This window comes from Hemitrygon akajei, chromosome 10, assembly GCF_048418815.1.
Source record: "Hemitrygon akajei chromosome 10, sHemAka1.3, whole genome shotgun sequence".
Classification (NCBI taxonomy): domain Eukaryota; kingdom Metazoa; phylum Chordata; class Chondrichthyes; order Myliobatiformes; family Dasyatidae; genus Hemitrygon; species Hemitrygon akajei.
In genome coordinates this window covers 90,867,528-90,880,952 of record NC_133133.1, presented here as the reverse complement: position 1 = coordinate 90,880,952, position 13,425 = coordinate 90,867,528, and positions in this window count along the sequence as shown.

Here is a 13,425-nt window from a genome sequence, read left to right as displayed (position 1 = left end):
TGAAAATACTAAATCATCTTCAAACTTTATATGCAGTACTGTCTATAAAAATAAAAGCCTGTAATAGCTTCTCAGGACAGTGATGTAGGAAGCAAGTGATTATGGACTGGATTTAGTTTCCCACAGTCCTGGGTGCCAACATTAGGGAGGTCCCCTCCCTCATTGGTGAATTTTGTTCTCTCTCTAGTGTGAAACTCCAAAAATATGAAGTCAACCATAAAATTCATTGGAGCTGAGACTTTCAAGCTCAGTGATCTGAAACAAGTCAGATCTACTGACTAACTCGAAATGACTAACCCTATCTCCCCTGTAACTGAGCTAATTAAAAGGGCCAGCATCCAAATCTCATTCTTTGTACTCACCTGGATGGGACTCACACAAAGACCAGATCATAGGTGTGTCTGGACTACCTAACCATGGAAGTTGGTCAATCCCAGCTTCCCCACCCCAGGATCATGCCAGACCATCCCTGGATATAAGCTAGGTTCTTATGATTGGTCCAGATCAAAAAGGGTTGCTTGGCTACCTCCAGCCAATGCCTCCACTCTTCAAGTGCCAATTAGACAGCAAGCAATTCCCTGCTGCTGCTATCTTAGTACATTTCAGAGGAAATGAGACATCTGGAGAAGGCGGCTCATGGGTGTAGCTTCTAGTCCAAAATGGCTCATTGAGATAGCAATGAGGTGTCAACCTCCACTATAAAAGATTGGTCTGGATCAAGGGAAACAAGTACAGGTATCATGGTAAATCTGTTCTTGAGATCATTGAAAGCAGCTTCTGTCTCTGGAGTCCAACAGAAAGGCCCAGTTGATCTTTTCGTGAGGTTGCTAAGTGGAGATGCAATTGCAATGAAATTGCGAATGAAGTGCCAATAGAAATGGGGAACTCTAAAATGCATTGGAGCTGTTTGACTGGCATAGGTTGTGGCCAATTTCATACTACTTGGGTCTTCTCAGGGTCTATCTGTAAATTCCTGTTGGAAATGACAAAACCCAGAAAGGGAACTTCGGATATGTGCAAGTCACTCTTTTCAAATTTAACAAGAAGTTGGTTCTCTAGACTCGGGTGCAGATCCCGGCAACCGTGAATTACCAATGACACTCCCTGTCCCTATCCGCTTTGGTGGATTCTGGTGCCGAGGGCAATCAGCTGGACGAAGACATAGCCTCCCAGGCTGGAATACCTCTCAAGCCGCTAACTACCCCCCTGGAGGCCTGGGCCCTGGACGGAAAACTGCTGGCTCAAGTGACCCACTGTACGCCGCCCCTGACCTTGATCCTATCCGGCAACCATCGGGAGGAGGTACGAGTCTGTCTCGTTTGTTCACCTCAAGCCCCAGTAGTTCTGGGGTATCCATGACTAACCCAACACAATCCCCACATCGACTGGTCTACCAGGAGGAGAGCCAAATGGAGCCCGTCTTGCCACGCCAACTGTCTGCGGTCAGCCCCATCTCCCAGGGAAGCTACTGCGACCCTGCCTGTCCTAGAACCCCTCGATTTGACCCGAGTCCACACAGAATACCATGACCCCGGACAAGTTTTCAGTAAAGAACGAGTCTGCCTCCGCACCACCCATATGATTGTGCCATCAACCTTCTCCCCGGGGCCTCGTTGCCCATCAGTTGCCTTTTTAACCTATCCCAACCGGAGAGAGAGGCCATGGAGAAGTACATCAGCGAGTCCCTCACAGTGGGCATTATCAGCCCTTTATCTTCCCCAGTAGGCACCGGTTTCTTCTTTGTAGAAAAGAAGGATGGGTTGCTTCATCCTTGTATTGATTATAGAGGCCTAAACAGTATAACAGTTATGAATAAGTACCCTCTACCCCTTATTAGTTCGGCTTTTGAACCACTGCATGGAGCCGCCATTTTCTCAAAGCTGGACCTTCAGAACGCCTACCATCTAGTCAGGGTGAGGGGGACGAGTGGAAGATGGCTTTTAATACACCTTTGGGCCACTTCAAATATTTGGTCATACCATTTGGCCTCACCAATGCTCCCGCCGTTTTTCAAGCCCTCATTAATGACATACTGAGGGACTTTATTAATCGGCTCATATTCATTTACCTCGATGATATTCTGATATTTTCTAGCACCCCACAAGAACACATCCACCATGTCCGTCAAATCCTCCAGAGAATGTGGGAAAACTAAATATTTGTGAAGGCAAAGAAATGTGAGTTCCACGTTCCTTCAGTCAGCTTCCTGGGTCATATCATCGACAGCGGGCAGGTGGAGCAGACCCCGAGAAGATCCGGGCAGTGGAGGAATGGCCTAGGCCCACAACCCCCAACAAACGATTGGAGCTGATGGATTTGTTGCAGCCTTCATCCGCCTTCACAGCCATTGAGTTTGAAGTAACTTCGTCTGCCTGTTCCACCGTTGAGGTCTTGGTTGGATTGTTCTTTGTCAGGGACCTCACCCTCCACCTTACCGCAATGGGTGACCCTAACAGGAGCATAGCTCCAGAAGGCATCACTCTCAGGATCTCAGGACCACACAAGCTTCTCCACCATGACAAGGTGACAATCCCTGCCTAAACAAATCCTCATTGTTCCACCTGCTCTCTGTCAGTGGAGTACAGAAATCAGTGGAACAGTCAGCCACGGATTGCACTCCTTGACACAGCTGGGAGAGTATGCTGGCTGTATCTGAGCCCCTGGCTGGGTGAAAGAATACCCTCCTCATCATTCTGAAATAAATTTCTATCAGAACACATGCGAGCATCCTTCTCACATAAAGACCCAGTCTGAGAGCAAGAAAATTATATACACCAGCTTACTCCTATCTGAGGGGAACTTTACGGGTTGTAATTCAAAGACAAGGGGACATTGACTTAAGAACCCACAGCAAGACTCAGGGCCTCTGTTGTGCCACCCTGGGGCTGTCAGGTTAATTGACTCTCCATAGCAGTCTGGGAACACGTAGCAGGACACACAGGCAAATGCTCGAGACTAGAGTCAACCCTGAGGAACATGAATTCCACTTATCGGTCTCAAGGTTCTACTATAACGATGCATTTCTCTCCTGGAGAAACTGCACATGTCATCTAACTGCCTGTCCTCAGCAGGTCACTGCTGTGTGAAGTTGTTCATTCTCTGCTGGATCCATGCTGATTCCTGCTGTAATGATCTTGGATCCAGGTGCAGAATAAACTCAGGACTCAATAGTAGAAATTACGATAAAGGTTTATTTGGAGAATAATACAGGGAATGATCAAGCTAAGAGCTTACTTATTTGGGAGATGACCAGACAGAACAGTAGTTCATACAGAACTTGAATCCAGGACTCAACGATGAGCTCTGATCCAGAATAACCTTCCTTCAATAGTACAGAAAACGCAGGAAACCTGTGTGGGTTGAAATCAGAAACTATTCACTTAAGATCAAGAAGCTTAAGAATGCAGCTTAAGCTGTATTCACATAATGAGCGTAATTGAAAAACATGGGAACAGCTTAATGATAAAAGTAGTCATGGAACAACTCAAGTCAATAATGTTCAGGTGTATCAAGACTTGCCATTACCTGGTGCCCCTCACTCATCTGAAGGTTTCATGACACCTGCCTTCTCCCCATGACTCTTAACTCCTTTACCAATCATGACCTGTCAGTCTCTGCCTTGACAGCCCTCTGAGGCAACATTCTACTGATTCACCATCATCTGGCTGAATAAATTTCTCCTCATCTGTATTCAAGGGATACCTCATTATGTAGAAGCTGTGCCATTAGTTCATATACTCTCCTACTAATGAAAACATCCTCTCTATATCCACTTTATCCAGGCCTTTCAGTATCCAGTAGCTTTTATTGAGATCCTCCCTCATCCTTCTGAACATCAAGTATAGGAACAAATCTACCAAGTGTGCAGCATAGTTAAGCATTTCATTCCTGGTATCATTCTTTTGTCTCTTCTCTGGGCCCCTTCCCTTCCTTCTTATATACAGGGTCCAAAATTGCTCACAATCACAAGTTAAACCAACAAAATTCATTCAAAAACATGAAGGATTTATATTTGGGTCCCTCACAGCTGTTGAAATGAATGAACTTGCTATTTATTGCACTGGGCCTGACCTTGCCCATTTTAACAGGCAGATTCCCTAGTGTTGCTTTTGGGGAACCACAGCAAGTTCAAGGGCCAAAGAGTGGTGGGAACAAAAATATCAACAGGTCTGGCAGGTCAGTGGAAACAGAAGCAGAGTTAATATTTCAGATTGAAGTTCTCTCTTACCTGAAATGATAACCTTGTTTCTCTGTGCACAGATGTTGCCTGATCTGTTGAATGTTTCTGACTTTTTTAATTTCAGATTTCCATCATCTGCAGTATTTTCACTATTAGAGAACCACTAAAGAGCAGTCAGCACAAGAAGCCAAACCTTGGCTCTGGTAGGGAGTTGCCAGCACTTCCCATGACGTTTGGTGGTGGTGTGATTTTCCATCTAAATGTAGGAGCTTCTGGTACCAAACATGCCATCTCACAGCTTGCACCAGCCAGCTCAATACCTCCCCATCTGTCCATCCAGGAGCTTTTCCTGTCCAGTGGCTAAACAAGATTTGAATTAGTGGCCTTAACAAGAAGCCAAGGTTAATTTCTCCTCCCTGTGCTACTGTGGAACAGGACTCTTTTATGGGACAGTTCTTTGGGGCTTTGTACCTTGTTGTGAAGGCTTCAAGACATACATAAAAATGGACCTAGTGAAACTACCCAGCTGGTCAGCCAGGTTCAAGTCGTTAGGTTCCTGCAGTTCTACTGCAAGCATCAGTTAAGCATGGGAGAATTCTAGTAACATTCTGCTTATTAACTTGTAAAGAGATGGTTTACTGGTAAACCTCTGGAAGTGTTTTCATGTACTGAGGAAGTTTCCCTCATCTACGACACTGATTGGTGTAATAACAACATCTCACTCAGTGTCAATAAGACCAAGGAACTGATTGTGAAGTTCAGAAGAGGGAAACTAGAAGTCCATGAACCAGTAATCATCAGAGGATCAGAGGTGGAGAGCGTCAGTAACTTTAAATTCCTGGGTGTCACTGTTTCAGAGGACATGTCCTAGACCAATAATATAAATATTATTGTGAAAAAAGCACAACAGCACCTCTACTTCCTCAGGAGTCTGTGGAGATTTGGTGTGTGCTTGAAAACCTTGGCAAATTTCTATAGATATGTGGTGGAAAGCGTGCTGATGCAGCCTGGTATGGGAACACCAATGCCTTTGAGCAGAAAACCCTACAAAAGGTTGTGGATTCAGCCCAGTACATTGTGGGTAAAACCCTCCAAACTATTGAGCATATCTACATGAAACATTGCTGTGGAAAGGTATCATCAAAGATCCTCACCACCCAGGCCACGCTTTTCTCTTGCTGCTACTATCAGGTAGAAGTCACAGGAGCCTCAGAACTCACACCAGCAGGTTCAAGAACAGTTACTATCCCTCAACCATCAGGCTCTTGAACAAAAGGAAATAACTACACTCATTTATTGTTATTTCATGCTTGTTATTTATTGCTAATTATTTATATTAGCATTTGCACCATTTGTTTACAGTTAACGGTTCCTGATGTTTACAGTTTACAGTTACTGTTCTATAGATTTGCTAAGTATGTCTGCAGAAAAGATTCTCAGGGTTGTATGTGGTGACATGCATGTACTCTGATAATAAATTTCACTTTGAACTTTGATTGGCAAGCTGTGTTCACTCACTGATCGACAGGGTGTGTCCTCTCTCCAATGGTCTACTGGCCTATGTGGTTGTGCTGTCTCTCACTAGGTCACATAATGCTATTCCACCTGACAGTGCTCATTCATGGAAAAGGCCAATGTTCTCTGACACTGTGTGTAAGTAATGCATTAACCATTTAACAGTTTGTTACCAGCAGTCATTTTAACTTTTCTGCTAGACTAGCTACCTGTTTCTCCATCAGCATTTTAAACCCAGCTATCCCTATAATCTATTTTAATGTGCTACATGCTCCTTTAATAGTTTACAAAGTTTCCAATGTAATGCTAACCACAAGGTTGCTAAATCGTTAACACAGGAATTTCTGCTGACACTGGAAAACTTAAATAACACACACAAAATGCTGGAGGAACTCCGCAAGTCAGGCAGGATCTATGGAGGGCAATAAACAGTCGACATGTTGGGGTCTTGGCCTGAAAAACCTACAGTTTATTTGCTTCCATAGATTCTGCTGGACGTGTGGGATAATAAATCAGGAGATTTGTTGGATTATTTGACCAGGACTGAGCTTGAACGTTTGTTAAAATGTGGTAATCTTGGTCATGTATAATAATGAGTAACTGATTAATTCTTCTCTTTGCTGAGGTAATGAAAACATCTCTTATTAACATCTTATCTCTCAGAATTATATTGCATCATTTTTACGTCATCGTAGGACTGTTTCCAGGGAATTCAAAGATGTCAGGGAAAGTGGTCCACTTGAGGAATTAATTTTATCAATCAGTCAACAAAAACAAACTTAAAATGACTGAAAAAGAATGGTTCTTCTAATACTGATCTGAGCCTAAAGAACATCAGATTGTTTTCAACATACAATATGTGGGTAAAGCCCTCCCAAACATAGAGTACATCTACATGAAACTTTTATAGCTATTATTCTAAAGATTTATTGAGTGAGTCCACAATAAAATGAATCTTAGGGTTGTATATGGTGACATAGGTGTACTTTGATAATAAAATTTACTTTGAACTTTGAACATGTGGATTCAATTTCCCCACCGATCAGTGCAGGCAAACCATATTGAGGAAATCTGTGACCTACAGACATCAACCCGGGATTTAGGAATATTATAAGTTCCTTTAATATATAATACTAATACCCTTGTAGAGCACTGTAAGCATATTAAGGAATTATTGAGACAGAAATTAAATGCTAGATTTCCCGTTATGGCTGAATCGAAAATTGAACAGCCTCCACCCCCCCCCCCCCCACCCTGGTTATGGTTGTATAACTGCTAAACTGGCCGCTGGATTTAAATATGTAACCAGTAAACAGAGTCATAGATTCACACTGCAAGGAAAATGTCCTTTGGCTCTCCATATCCATGCTGAAAATTCAACTACAACTTTACACAAATCCTACACTAAATCCATTTTTTGTTCTTTTTCATCAACTCCTCCCAGATTGTTCCATTCACCCAAATGCTGGGGCAATTTACAGCACCCAGTTAACCTCACAACCCTCACATCTTTGGGATGTGTGGTGAAACTGGAAAACCCACGCTCACATGGCCTTCAAAAGGGAATCAGATAAACACTGGAGGAGAAATGAGTGTTTAAAGGGTCCAGGTGTGAGAATAGATTGTTCAACAACATGCCCAGTATTCTATGCTCTTTGATTTCCAACTTGCCGTCCTGTGCCACAAAGTGAGCTAAAATTTATTAATTGTTTCTCTTCCTCTTTTAATTGGCAATCACCACTTGTTCCAAATAGCCATCTCTGCAAACTACTGCCCAACGTCCAATCGCAGTCCTCCCTCTTCCTGCAACCATAAGACATAGGATCAGAATTGGGCCATTCCACCCAGTTCTGCTCTGCCATTCTCTCATGGCTGATTTATTATCCCACTCAACCCCACTGTCCTGCCATCTCCCCATAACCTTTGATGTTTTCATCAGGAAATGATCAAACTCAGCTTTAAATCCACCCATTGACTTGGCTTCCACAACTGTGTGTGGCAACAGATTCCACAGATCCACTACTCTCTGGCTGAAGAAATTCCTCCTGATCTCTATTCTATTTTCTGAGACTGTACCCCCTGGTCCCAGGCTATCCACTACAGGAAGCATCCTCTCTACTGAGGCCTTTTAATATTTGATAGGTTTCAATAAAATTCCTCCTCATTCTTCTAAACTCCACTTTTGGGTACCACGATAGTGTAGTGGTTAGCACAACACTTTTACAGCTCAGGACGTTGGAGTTCAGAGTTCAATCCTGGCGTCCTTTACATCCCTGTGGAATGTGTGGGTTTTCTCTGGGTCCTCAGGTTTCTTCCCACAGTCCAAAGACGTACAGGTTAGCAGGTCGTTGTAAATTGCTCCATGATTAAGCTGGGTAGTGTGGCTCAAAGGGCTAAAATGACCTGTTCAGCACTGTATCTCCAAAATAACAGGCCCAGAGCTTTCAAATACTCCTCATGCATCATCTCTTTCATTCCCATGAACCTCCTCTGGACCGTTTCCAATGCCAGCATAATGCCAACAAGAGCACGTGTCAAAGTTTCACACAGCATCCTCTTTAAATGCAATCCCTGTAAGCACACAGAGGGAGGTAATCCATCTCGGGGCCAAGTCTGTCCTCTGGAAAAAGCCTGGAACTTCTCTGGGAACTGCAGGCAGGGCAGATAGTAGAAGCCTGGCCTGCATGGCCATTCAATGGAACTTGTTTGAAGAACCAAGTATGATACTGTTTATTATTTGTAGATTGTATTATTGGGAATAAGTCACAGGGCTTGATTTTGTGAGTTAACTGAAAGGTCTCCCTAGAGTCTAGGGCAGGGACTGAACAACCACCTCACACTGAGGGCCCCATTGGGTTCCAGTGCCTGTATTGCAGGGCAAATTCCAAAGATCTAGAAGCAAAGGCAAACTCCATAAATTCTGGCATTAAAACACACATGGAAAAATATGTATGATTATCTGTGGCTGCAAAACCAGCAGCAAAAGCCCAGCAGGACCCCAGTGTCTTGAAGGAACATTCCAGCATTGACATGGTTTTCTCTCACGCTTCCTTCATTCATCACCCACTGTTTCAAGGTTCAACGTAAAATTGTGTTCAAAAGTATGCATGTTACATACAACCTTGAGTTTCATCTTCTTGCAGACAGCCACAGCACAAAGAAACACAATAGAATCCACAAAGATCCCCAGACAGCAAAGACCAACGAACATCCAATGTGCAAGATAAAGAACAAATTGTGTAAACAATAAAAAATAAACCAGTAAAATACAGACTATTAACCGAAAGTGAGTCCACAGCCACAGAGCCAGTTCAGAGCTGAGGCGAGTGAAGCTGGTCCAGGATCTAGATGTCTGCAGGGTAGCAACTTCTCCTGAACTTGGTGACGTGGGCCCAAGACTCATTCACCACCTGCCTGATAGCAGCAGTGAGAAGAGAGGAAGATGGGTCAAATCCAGGCAATTGGGACGGTCTCAAGTAAGGGATCATGGCTGACGTGGAGAAGTGAGTTGAACACCACCCTCAACCTCGAAACCTTAATCTTTTTAATCTGACTTGACGCTTCTTCACACTGCTCCCTGTCTCAGTTGGCACCTAAGCAACAGGCAATCTTGGGCATTCCCTTTGTTCTTGCCTCTCCTCCCACACCTTCTTCAAATGAAAGTATCTTTATACTCTCACTTTACCCTAAAATATTAACACTCTTTCTCTCTCCACAGACACAGCCTGACCAACTTACTGCCTCAAGCATTTTCTGTTTTTATTTCAGATTTCCAGTTTTCTTTCTCTCTTGCTTTTCGTTTTGCTGTGCATGCTGTTCAGGGCCCTGACTGACTTCAGGTGAACAAATGTGGTCACATTGGAAGTGACCAAGTGACCAGCGAACACTTCTCTCTTCAGGGAAACTTGGATAATGATGATCCAGCAGCATCCCTGCCCAATGAAAGAATACACGGGGGATAAAAAAGCATTAAACCTTCACAGCTCCTACAGTGGGAACGGTGAGTGCAAGATCCTGGTTTGAAAATTCCCTCCCACAGTTTCCATGTGATCATGACCTTTGAACCTAAAGGCAGCTTCTCATTCAGTGAGCTGCCCAGTGTGTGCAAGGATGAGTTTGACCTTCATTATTTCTTTACACTGCCTCTGAAATTGCCTCAATTCAATGCAGCGAACTACTGGGTAGACAAAATGTACTGAGATTTGCTGGTTGAGTCCAGTTCACCAGAAAAACAAGGTCACAGAAAGAATTTGAAAAAGAATTCCCCCACTCCTTACTCTGAGCATTGATCCTGTGCCATGTGGTAAACTGACACTGATTCAGAGTGTGCAGTCTGGACACAGCTTCAGATCCTTCAGGTTAAGGAACAGCTCTCGACAATTAAACAGCGGGGTTAATGCGCTTACCAACATTCCACAACACACAACCTATCCAGAGCTCCACCTAACACATCACGCTCTGCAGAGCCAATCACGGCTTTAAGTGTTGAGTGTTGCTGAGCTTTGGGAACAAAATAGATAAAGAATGTGAGCATGCCCTTACCGTACCCCCTCCCCGCCCTCTGCTCCCCAGTGAGATGGACACATCACTGTAACATTTTGAAGTAACAGAATCAGAATCAGATTTATTATCAATGGCCTGTGACGTGAAATTTGTTAACTTAGCAGCAAGAGTTCAATGCAATACATAATCTAGCAGAAAGAGAGAAAAAAAACATAATAAACAAGTAAATCAATTATGTATATTGAATATATTATTAAAAGTGTGCAAAAACAGAAATACTGTGCATTAAAAAAGTGAGGTAGTGTCCAAAGCTTCAAAGTCTATTTAGGAATCGGATGGCAGAGGGGAAGAAGCTGTTCCTGAATCGCTGAGTGTGTGCTTTCAGGCTTCTCTACCTCCTACCTGATGGTAACAGTGAGAAAAGGGCATGTCCTGGGTGCTGGAGGTCCTTAATAATGGATGCTGTCTTTCTTAGCCTTCTGTTTTAACACCTGTTTCTTATCCAGGTTTTAATGTAAATGAACAGAAGCTAGATTGGGAAACCTTCCATTCTTTGGAAATCAGGGAAAGGGCCCTTGGCTTGGTGGTCATTCAGATAATCCAGACCACAGAAGGTATCCCATCCTTTACCATCCAAACATGCCCCATTGAGATAAATGCTGAATTTGTATATATTTGCACCATTGGAGGTCCATCAGGTAGGTTAACAGCAACAATGACCTTTCTCTCAACATCAACAAAATTAGGAAACTAATCATTGACTTCAGAAAGAAGTTGGGAGACCACATGTCAGTTCACATTTGACCATTAGCTGTCTGGAGAGTTAGCAGCACAAATTCCTTTTTTAAATATTTTTTTAAATATATCTCTAAAGCTTTGAACATTAATTTACAACCTAATAGACTAACTGTTCTATTTGGAATAGTTCCGCATCATATTCAGGCTATTTCATCTTCAGATCAACATGTAATTGCATTTGTTACATTGTTGGCAAGAAGGGTTATTTTATTAAAATGGAAAGATATCTCTTGCCCTACATTAATCGAATGGTTTTCTCAAGTAATGTTATGTCTCAGCTTGGAAAGAATTAGAAGTAGAACTTTTGAACCTCTGTTTGATTTTGAGAGAAGATGGGGTTCTTTTGCCAACTATTACCATTTAATTTGAATTATTCTATATGGTTTCCTTCCAATTTTATTACCTTTTTTTAAAAATGTGAATTGGCGGTTGATGACTTTTTAAAAATATATCTAGATGATGGTTAAACGTATTGCTTCCGGAGGTTGATTCCTAATGGTTTTTTTTGCAGTTAATGGGGGTTTTTTTCTTAGTTAAATGGGGTTCTTTTTTTTCCTTCTTTTTTCTATATAATTTTTTTTCCATTTTTATATGTTACGATTAGTTTTTTTCTTCAGCTTTATTATTTGTATACATATCAATTTGTTGAAGTTTTGTATTATTCTATAGTTGTAGAAGATTATGTACCAATAAAAAGATTCTAAAAATGAAAATAAATTTAATTGGGTTTGATTGTGTGACTATGGTAGGATGAAGATTATTCTATGCTTTAATTGTGTGGGGGAAGAATGAATTGCAGTACACATCTGACTTGGTAGTTAGTATTTACAATTGAAATGAGTGCCCTTGTCTGCTCCTTATAGGTTTGGGTTTGGTGTAGCATTGATAGTCTATGTTAAGCTGACCATTTAACATTTTGTAAAAACAGGTCAGACAGTGTGTTCCACGTCTTTCTTGAAGAGAGTTCCACTTTAATGAATTCAAAAGTTGGATAACACTCGCTTCTCTCTCATAGGTATTTGTGACAAATCGGGCTGCTTGTCATTATATTACTGGGGGAAAAAGCGCTAAATTCGCAGACATAGAGCACGGCAGCCGGAGGCAGTCTCACAGCTTTAGCACTGCGGAGAGAGAAGCCCCCAGACTATCTGGGTCAGCGTTTAAATTGTCCGGACCTCACACTGGAACCCTGCCCCGCCACCGGCGAATTGCTTCGGGCCTAGGTTTCACTGCCGAAGGAGCCATTCTTGATGTCTCCAAATTGGCTCGTCATCCAGAATGATCCCAACTTGTCCGACTCTTGACACCCTGTTTTTCCAGTCTGTATGGGCTGGTGTTTAGATTGTTCAAACAGTGAATCGCTCTGGGCCTTGAACACACCACCCAATGATTCACTTCAGACCTGGATTTCACCGCCGAAGAAGCCATTCTCGACCTCTTAGCGACATCCGCCTTCATAGCCAGGTTAGTTGGGTGGAAAGCAAAACTCCTCTGAGCCGCCTCCTCCCCTCTGAATCGTTCACTCCAATCAGGGCGGTCCCGGCCCTAACTCCAAGATTTTGCAGCTCTCCAGCAGGGCATGTCCTGTGAATTTGCTTTGCCTTCGCTCACTTCTTCATTGTTTTTGGTGATAGCAGTTTACCTCAAAAATGTTATTAATAAAGATTTTAATTGAATTGCTATGCTTTTGAACTACCAGTAAACTGAAGCACATCTTCCGTAGAGCCATCCTGAACCGGAATTTCCCAATTTAATACTGCATCCTGACCACTGAATGATTTAGACTTCTGGAATAGCCTCATATGCAGGACATTACCAAAAGCCTTGGTAAGTTCCATTTAGCTAGCTTTCTTTCAGCAGCTTTAGTGATGACATCCTTGAAACACTCTATTAGATTGGTTAGACTTGATCTACCACACAAAAGCCATGTTGCTTATCCCTAATCAGGCTCTGTCTATCCAAGCACTGATGTGCGATTTTGGTTAATTGGGGCCAGTACATTTTGGCCCAATTGATCGAATGCCCGAATTCGCCAAAGTTTCATGGAAATAGTTAAAACTGTATTAAAAAAAACACAACCTACCATTCAATTGAGTAATAAATTAAGTATTTAACAGAGCAAATTAGAATACTAACAATACTACTACAATACTATAAACAGCAGTTCCTAATAGTTATGGACAGAGGAATCCATCCAGTGTACACTGCCATGTTCCTTGGATTGACTGTGAACAATATCAGTGCAGAATCAGAATCAGGTTTAATATCACTGGCATATATTGTGAAATTTGTTGCTTTGTGGCAGTAGTTAAATGCAATGCAGAATAAAAATTATAAATTACAGTAAGTATATATAAATTGCCGGTTTGTGGCATAGTGGCATCAGTGCTGGACTCTGGGGCGAGAGGTTCGAACCCAGCCGGCTCCCT